The sequence below is a fragment of the Triticum urartu genome, chromosome 3A, assembly GCF_056163025.1.
Source record: "Triticum urartu cultivar PI428250 chromosome 3A, HENAU_Tu73, whole genome shotgun sequence".
NCBI lineage: Eukaryota > Viridiplantae > Streptophyta > Magnoliopsida > Poales > Poaceae > Triticum > Triticum urartu.
Window position 1 is genome coordinate 470,004,759 of NC_141875.1, and position 10,008 is coordinate 470,014,766.

Genomic DNA, 10,008 nt, shown 5'->3' on the forward strand with positions numbered 1-10,008 from the left:
GGTCCCCGTGTTGTTTTAACCAGGATACCAATATGCTAACGATGTTGTTTGAGTTCTGTACTTCTAGCAACCCTATTGCTTTGAAGTTAACGATCGACGGCTCGTTCTTAGACTGTTGGTTATTGAATCGTCACTCTAACATTGGTCTTGCTGCCTAAGGTCATACTTCGGGCACACCTTTCAACTAATGATTGATGGTGTATGTTTTCATAGAGCATACAACATTATATCATTTGAATTGACAAGTGTCATCTTATTTTTCACATTATTGCGTAAATCCATCCGTTTGGAATTCTTGATGAATTGTCGCTGAGCCCATCAGCCACCTCCTCATCCCCTCCTTTGTTTAATGATGAACTATTGTTTCAGGAACCCGCTCCCATAGTTCATTTTCTGAGAATATTGCAATGTCATTTCATCGATTTGTGTTGTACCTTTTCTTCTCAGACATCCTGAGTCTGAGGTATCATGACACCAATCGGATCTGAATCTTGGTCGGATATGATGGTAGGGATAACTTTCTAGGAGTTATGATGTTGCTCCTTTGATGACCCAGTAATATGATGTCATGCCTAGCACCCCTGGATGGAGGACCTATCATTATAATTCCTTTTGCAAGGATAACCATTCTTCCTGGAGGAAATTGTAAGACTTATTTTATAAGTTGCTCCTGATGAATCATTTGTGTATCCAAAGTCCGACCTTTGCTTGAAGACCCTGCCAATGCTATCTCAAAGCATGTTTGTGGTACTCCGATTTTCAATAACAACATATGAAACACAATGCAAAATTCTCTTTATCAATTATCCAAACACTGTTGTATGGGTAATGTCATGAAATCTCTTCCCCCCTTTCCTAAAGGGTTTTCTATGTTATATCTTGTCATGGATATCATGCTCTGCTTGTCCTTGGGAAGGATAAAAACCCCTGAAATATGTGTTAAAACACATTTTCCTTTCCATTGTTTTGTTTAACCTTTCTGGTGATCTATATGATCTAAGCAGTAATATTCTTCTGCTTATGAAAACATCTTGGTGTACAACCGTGTCAGTAAGACCCTGTTGCTTTTATTGATGGCATTCCGATAACCACCAATGGACGAGAACTTTGCCTATTGGTCCGCCTCGTTCAACGAGCAGGAAATTGTTCTCTTCGTCCCTCGCCCTTGGTACCGATGTTGTTGCCGACATAACTGACAGGCTATCCTTTGGCATGTCTTGCTTACATGATCATGCAAGACGTCACTGCCCTTCCTACTTTTAACCCACATGGTGGGCCCATAACCCACAGCTCCACAGGATCGAAACCTGACTCTCTTGTACACCCTGTTGCCAAAGTTATTCCTCGCGCTTGACTTCATATGTAATTCACGGGCCACCTGACAAGTGATCTATTCTGGTATCAGACGCAATACTTGTTCTCGTTGCTCTGAACCCCTTTCACCTTCTGATTAGGCCATCGAACGATTGCTTGCCCATTGGAAACTTCTCATGGTACCTTCTTACTTTACTCTCGATATTTTATTAAGTATCTATTCGAGAGTTACTTTCTACCACATTCCCGAGTTATCTACCAGATAGTCAACCTTGTAAGGTCCGTTCTTCCGAAGTTACCCCTTGTCCTTTCATAAGTACGATGACATTTCCGAAGAAAGGTTGTCGTCTTCATCATGATGACCTGAAGCAAAGAAATGAAGACATCAATGTAAGGGGTCAACCTCTTCGAGAAGAGCAAGCCAGGATGAGAAGACCCGCTAGATTCGTTACCAAACCCCCCCTTTCACTACCTCTTAAATCTCGGGACGAGATTTCTTGTAGTGGAGGAAAATTGTGACGCCCGGATAATCAAGCTACAGTAAACCTCTGCTAATGATGCCACGTCACCTCGAGTACTATTGCTAATCTCGCGTTAGTTCGAAACCGATTCAAAATCAAATTCGAAATAAGGGCAAACATCAAAAGTTTTCAAATATTAAAAACAAAATGTTCGGGTTGTGCCAGTTAATGCATAGATGATTATGATGTAGAATCCACATTTTTATATAATGAATAAATGCACTAAAAAGATTTAAACAGTAGCAAAAACATTTTTTCAATGCCTTTGGTATTTTATAATACACTAAACTATTTTATTTTGGGTTAAAACCTTTTATGGCTGAGGGTTATTTTGAAACGTTACTTTAGGAGCTATAGTCATATTTTACTAAGTAAAAATAATGTGGAATTAAAATTAAAATAGAAAAGAAAAATAATAAAAGAGAACCAAAGAAAATAAAAGGAACCCCCCCTCTCCTGGGGCCGTTTGGCCCATCTGGCCGACAGCCAGCCGGCCCACCCCGCGCCTGGCCTGTTTGGCCCCCCACCTCTAGTATCCCTAACCCCACTACCCCCGTGACCTAACCTACCCACGCACCCACTCGCCCCCCACATCGCCCACTCCTCCCCGATATGGATCGGGATCGCCCCGATCCCGCGCCGCCCCGCGACCTCGACGACGGCGCCCGTTACCGGTGCCGCCCTGCTGCCGTCGCCTCGACTCCCTCCGGGCGCCTCCCCCTCTCCCCTCCTCTGCCCCCCGATTGGATCGGGGGGATCGAATCGCCGCAGCAGCACGGAACGCCACTACCGCGGCCTGCCTCGTCGACGGCCACCTCGCCGGACTGTCACCTCGACGTCGTCGTCCCCGTCTACCTCCCCACACCCCGCTGCCAAAATCCCTACGACCCCCGTGAGCTTCCCCTCTCCTCCTCTCTCCCTCACGTGCACACGCTCACGCACCGGCGCCCCGCGCACGCTCACCCCGCGTCCCGCGCACTTCGGCTCTCCGCTCGCTCCCTGCACGTCACTCGGGGACGAGCGTCGCTGCTGCCACCGTGCTTCGCCCATGCCCCTGCTCCCCTCGCCCCGTCGCCTCGCTGCTCCGGCCGCGGCCGCGGGCCACGCGCCGGTCCCCCTTCCTCCCCCACTGGCCGCGCCTGGCCTTGCCCTCCTCGCCGCTGCTCCGCCCAGTCACCGCGACCCCGCCCCGCCCGACGTGTCACCTCGCGTGCTCGCGCCCCTGCTGTGGTCGGCTGCTGCGTTGCTGCTGCTCCACGGCGGCCCCGCACGGCGCTCGCCGCTCGCCCCACCTCCGCCCGCCGTGGCCCTCGTGCCCCGCTGCGGCAACCCCCGCCATGGCCACGGCCCCGTCCCGCCCCGGGCAGGCTACGGGCGCCCGTTACCCGTTACGCCCGCGCCCGCTGCCCGTTAAGCCGCACCCGCCCCGGTTGGCCCCTAGGGCAAATGACAAGGGGGCCCCAGCGCCCTAGAACGATTTTGAAAATAATAATAATAATAAATAAAATAAATAAATAAAAATAAATACTAATAATCAATTAAATAAATAAATAAATAACTTAATTAATTCTATTTAAATTAAATAAATAAGATTAATTAACCTAACAACTAATTAACCTAATTTACAACGGTTACTTAATTAGACAGTCAATGACATGCGGGACCCACACGTCAGTTTGACCAGTCAACACCCCTGTTGACTACCGACGTTAGCAAACACTGTTCTGGATAATGTTGAATTAAAATAATTAAATAAATCCTAACATTGATTTAAATCTTTTGAAATTAATATAAAATAATCGTAGCTTAGATGAAAATACTTTCTACATGAAAGTTGCTCAGAACAACGAGACGAATCCGAATACGCAGCTCGTTCGTCCGCCACGCATCCCTAGCATAGTGAACCTGCAACATTTCACCTCCGGTTCATCTGTCCGAAAATGCGGGACCCCGGGGATACTTTCCCGGATGTTTCCCCCCTTCGCCGGTATCACCTCTTACCGCGTTAGGGCACACCTAACACCGCTGTTTGCTTTGTCATGCATTGTTATGCATCTGTTTGCATTGTATTCATTGTTTCTTCCCCCTCTTCTCTCCGGTAGACTACGAGACCAACGCCGCTGCTACCCAGTACGACTACGGTGTTGACGACCCCTCCTTCTCGACTGAGCTTCCAGTCAAGCCCCCCCTTGATCACCAGATATCGCCTATTCTACTCTCTATTGCTTGCATTAGAGTAGTGTAGCATGTTACTGCTTTCCGCTATTCCTATCCTGATGCATAGCCTGTCCTTGCTACTACCGTTGTTATCTTTACCTGCAATCCTACATGCTTAGTATAGGATGCTAGTATTCCATCAGTGGCCCTACATTCTTGTCTGTCTGCCATGCTATATTATCAGGCCGTGATCACTCGGGAGGTGATCACGGGTATATACTATATACTTATACATGATACATGTGGTGACTAAAGTCGGGTCGGCTCGAGGAGTGCCCCCGAGTGATTCACGGATTGGGGGCTGAAAGGACCTTTGTCCCAACGGCCCTCTGTGTGGATCTTTGTGGCGGAGCGACAGGGCAGGTTGAGACTACCTAGGTGAGAGGTGGGCCTGGCCCTGGTCGGCGTCCGTGGTTACATCAATTAACACGCTTAACGAGTTCTTGGTATTTGATCCGAGTCTGGCCATTTGGTCTATACGCACTAACCAACTACGCAGGAAAGATATGGGCACTCGACGTCGTGGTATCAGCCGAAGCCTTCGTGACGTCAGCGACTGAGCGGCGCGCGCCGGGTTGGACCGCGCAACTGAAAGTGCAAGTATCCCTGGGTGGTTTTGGTAATTCCTAACAACATATAGCTCATTGAGCTAACATTATTTCAAGATTAATATTTCAGGAAAAGCTCAATGAATGGCATGGCATGGATGAGGAAAGTGGATCCCTCAAAATTCTAAGGACAAAAAGTTTGGCTCAAGCTTGAAGCTCAAAGACTCTACATTTTATATTTTAGTGATCCAAGATCACATTGAGTCTATAGGAAAAGCCAATACTATCAAGGAGGGATGATGTGTTGCTTAATGGCTTGCTTGCTCAAAGTGCTTAGTGATATGCTCCAAAACCCTCAACTACCTTCCCACATCCACATATGACCTAAACCAAAAGTCAAACTCGGCCCCACCGATTCTTTCTATCCGGCGCCACCGAGTTTCAAATGTCATAGCCACTGCCACAAACCCTAGGCAAATCGGTCTCACCGATAGGGATCTCGGTCTCACCGAGATGGGATTGTAATCTCTCTGTTTCCCTTCGTAATGTTTCAGTCTTACCGAGATGAGCAATCGGTCCCACCGAGATTGCAATGTAAACTCTCTGTTTCCCTTTTGTAACATTTCGGTCTCATCGAGATGAGCGAATCGGTCCCACCGAGTTTACCTAACCAACTCTCTGGTTAGCTTATTACCAAAATCGGTCCCACCGAGTTTGTGTAATCGGTCACACCGAGATTACGTTATGCCCTAACCCTAACCATATCGGTCCTACCGAGTTGCATCTCAGTCCCACCGAAAATCCTAACGCTCACTAGGTTTGCTGAATCGGTCCGACTGAGTTTAACCATTCGGTCCCACCGAGTTTGGCTAATCGTGTGTAACGGTTTGATTTTGTGTGGAGGCTATATATACCCCTCCACCCACTCTTCATTCGTGGAGAGAGCCATCAGAACATTCCTACACTTCCAATACACATTTTCTGAGAGAGAACCACCTACACTTGTGTTGAGCTCAAGATATTCCATTCCAACCATATGAATCTTGATCTCTAGCCTTCCCCAAGTTGCTTTCCACTCAAATATTCTTTCCACCAAATCCAAACCCTGTGAGAGAGAGTTGAGTGTTGGGGAGACTATCATTTGAAGCACAAGAGCAAGGAGTTCATCATCAACACACCATTTGTTACTTCTTGGAGAGTGGTGTCTCCTAGATTGGCTAGGTGTCACTTGGGAGCCTCCGATAAGATTGTGGAGTTGAACCAAGGAGTTTGTAAGGGCAAGGAGATCGCCTACTTCGTGAAGATCTACCGCTAGTGAGGCAAGTCCTTCATGGGCGACGGCCATGATGGAATAGACAAGGTTGCTTCTTCGTGGACCCTTCGTGGGTGGAGCCCTCCGTGGACTCGCGCAACCGTTACCCTCCGTGGGTTGAAGTCTCCATCAACATGGATGTACTATAGCACCACCTATCGGAACGACGACAAAAACATCCGTGTCTCCAATTGCGTTTGAATCCTCCAAACCCTTCCCTTTACATTCTTGCAAGTTGCATGCTTTACTTTCCGCTGCTCATATACTCTTTTGCATGCTTGCTTGAATTGTGTGGAGATTGTTTGACTTGTGTTAAGATAGCTAAAATCTGCCAAGAACTAAAATTGGGAAAAGGCTAGATTTTTATTTGGTCAAGTAGTCTAATCACCCCCCCTCTAGACATACTTTCGATCCTATAGCAACACAACTTTCTTTCAAATGGAGGTTGCTAGGTCTTCTCTCCGGCCGCGTACACAACGTGCAGGTGTGCTATGGGCGATGGGCCCAGACCCATGTGTGCTTAGGATTAGACCGGCGTGCTGACCTCTCTGTTGTGCCTAGGTGGGGCTGCGACGTGTTGATCTTCCGAGGCCGGGCATGACCCAGGAAAGTGTGTCCAGCCAAATGGGATCAAGCGTGTTGGGTTATGTGGTGCACCCCTGCAGGGAAGTTAATCTATTCGAATAGCCGTGATCTTCGGTAACAGGACGACCCGAAGTTATACCTTAACCTTATGACAACTAGAACCGGATACTTAATAAAACACACCCTTCCAAGTGCCAGATACAACCCGGTGATCGCTCTCTAACAGGGCGACGAGGAGGGGATCGCCGAGTAGGATTATGCTATGCGATGCTACTTGGAGGACTTCAATCTACTCTCTTCTACATGTTGCAAGACGGAGGCTGCCAGAAGCGTAGTATTCGACATGACTAGCTATCCCCCTCTTATTCTGGCATTCTGCATTTCAGTCCACTGATATGGCCCTTTACACATATATCCATACATATGTAGTGTAGCTCCTTGCTTGCGAGTACTTTGGATGAGTACTCACGGTTGCTTTCTCCCCCCTTTCCCCCCTTTCCTTTCTTTCTGGTTGTCGCAACCAGATGCTGGAGTCCAGGAGCCAGATGCCACCGTCGTCGACGACTCCTACTACACTAGAGGTGCCTACTACTACGTGCAGGCCGCTGACGACGACCAGGAGTAGTTTAGGAGGATCCCAGGCAGGAGCCATGCGCCTCTTTTGATTGTATCCCAGTTTGTGCTAGCCTTCTTAAGGCAAACTTGTTTAACTTATGTCTGTACTCAGATATTTTTGCTTCCGCTGACTCGTCTATGATCGAGCACTTGTATTCGAGCCCTCGAGGCCCCTGGCTTGTATTATGATGCTTGTATGACATATTTATGTTTTAGAGTTGTGTTGTGATACCTTCCCGTGAGTCCCTGATCTTGATCGTACACATTTGCGTGCATGATTAGTGTACGATTGAATCGGGGCCGTCACATGGTCGGTATCGTCTGCACAGGAAGTTGCTGTAGTGCAATTGGTGCGCGCGGTTGAGATCGATTGGGAATACGCCAGACGTTCGCAATCTCGATGGGTTGTGGAGATCGGATCGTGACGCAGCTAGCATGTGCGGCTCGATCGCATTGCAAGGCATTGCGGTGCGGAGGTGCGCGTGGCACAAAGCGACGCTCGGACGCAGCGCAGAAGCCAGGCGGCTGAAGCAGAGGCGACGATGCACGTGCGGGATGGCCCAGCGGGGCTAGCTGGTGCATTGTGTGGCGGACATGCAGAAAGTTGGCTAGGCGTGCTACACGACAGGGCTCCGCTGCAGGTCCAATCGACTCATGGATTTGTTTTGAAAAGAAAAAGAGGACCGAGTCCTCGTGGACGACGCAAGGCTGCATATCTAATTGGCAGAAGGAAAAACATTGATTGAGCAGAGAAAATTCATCATTGGTTCGATACATCCATCGGGAAAGCAAGGGCTGGGCTAAAGCAATTAGCTTAGCATTGGAGTTGAGCCATGGGAGCCACACCACGTGAAGGCCAAGAGCGATTTTTTGGATGGAATTGCTAGTACGCGGAGGACTGGAGGTTCTGTTCGTGTACTTGGGGCATCACGTGCAAATCTCGGATTATTTTTCACAAAGTCAGTTGTACAAAGAACTAGGGCGCCATCGGGTATCAGGTTTGAGGTAGAGAAGTTCGACGGAACTGAAAACCTTGGGTTATGGCAGAAAAAAGGTGAAACAATGTGTTGGCACAACATGGATGCTTTAATGCATTGCGGAAAGTCATGCCCGTTAAGATGGAATTATCATGCGATGGATGAAAATTCACAGAAGATGATTTGCGAGCCTGGAGCGTGTTTTGCAGTCGGATAATTTCGGCTGGGTCGGACTGGAAAGTCTGACGGATCGACGTAAGTCGGTTGGAACAGAAGACGGTGGTGGGATCGGCGACGACAACATAGGAGCGTGATGCTGATTGTGACCGACTTCTCGGGCGTGGAAACATGTGGTGCATGCCTGAGGGCTTGTGTGGCTTCAACAAGACTATGGCGCGGGGTTGATTCAAGATGGCGTACACATGAGAGCTTGAAGTCGACGGGGCGCGTGGGTAGACTGATCATCTACCATGGAGTCATGTTGAAGGTGGAGCTGGATTGAGGGGCTACGGTGTAAGGATCCAGGGAATCGAAGCCTATTCAGCAAGAGGGAAAATCGAGTGACATGCAATTTGGACTAGAGTCCAGTGGTCTGATAAAAGCGTGAAACTCGTCATCGGTCGGTGATGATCGGTGGTACTCTGCAGTGGGGGTTGAGTGGTGTGGTTTCGCGACCCTTGAGACTCGACTGGGACAGCGGAGGCTCGACGTGGTAATAGGGCGAGGCGTGCGGTATGCACGGGACATGGAGACGGGCCAGAGCTCTGGTGGTCATACATGTGGTGAGAGAACTGCGAATTTGACTCAGGGTGACTATAAGCAATGGTGAAATTCCTTCAAGTTTCAGACAGGCGGTCAACAAAGGAGCGGTGATGTTGAGTTCAGGTAACTCTTATATGTGACATCCAATATGTTAGTTGTTCATTTTCACGCAGGTCGGTGATCAGTGTGCGATGGTGTTGAACGGAGCTCTGGAAGTTGGTAGCATACACTAGAGTAAAGAGGAACTTAATTTTGCTCGAGTGTTGACTGTGGTTAAGAAAAGAAGGGACTACAAGTTGCAGGTGGAGTCATATGGAGTCTTTGGAGTAGCAGGGGTTCTCATGGGATAAGCTCAAGTCCAATGTACATGGAAGTTTGATGCATGGACGAATTCAAGGTGGCGGAGAATATTCGCCAATGTGGAGTTTGTTAGAGTTGTGTCGAATATAGTGTACAAGGTAGGTTACAGTTGGACTATGAGTTGTATTGTGTTTACATAGGATGTGGAGTCGTGTCCTAGTAGGACACTTGTATCCTAGGCCTCTCATATATAGCGGGGGTAGACACACGATGTAACCTATGCCAACATAATAGCACTGGAACGCAGGGAAAGCCGGCGGCATGTGCCGGCGTCCAGGGCGACCAGGTGCGGTGTTGTAGCGGTGTCATGGGGAGGAGCGCCCATAGTCAGGCCCCGGGGATGTAGCCATATCGGTGAACCTCGTTAATAAATCTCGGTGTCGTGCTCGTGTGATTGCTTGGTCCTCGGATGATCGACGGTATGCCTCGGATTTATTCTAACATGTGTTGGTTTGTCTCGCGGTCTCACCCACAAAAACAGAGGAGAGGAGCAGGGAGCTCCTCCCTCACACTCGCTGGCTCCAAGGAGCCCCGCCGCCATGCATGGTGGAGAGGAGCAGGGAGCTCCGCCGCCATGTAAGGTTATATCTATTGTTGCATCTTGTAATTATTAATTTGGAATAAATTATGCAATTGGCATTTATATATGATTTACTCTGTCTTTTTTGTAGGCAAACCAAGTCTGCAACGTTTGAATATTATACTCAGTCAGTTGCTCGACTACTTATAGTCCTATTACTCTAGTCTTATACTTGGTCAGTTGCTGTGTACATTATTCTGACATAAATGACACCATG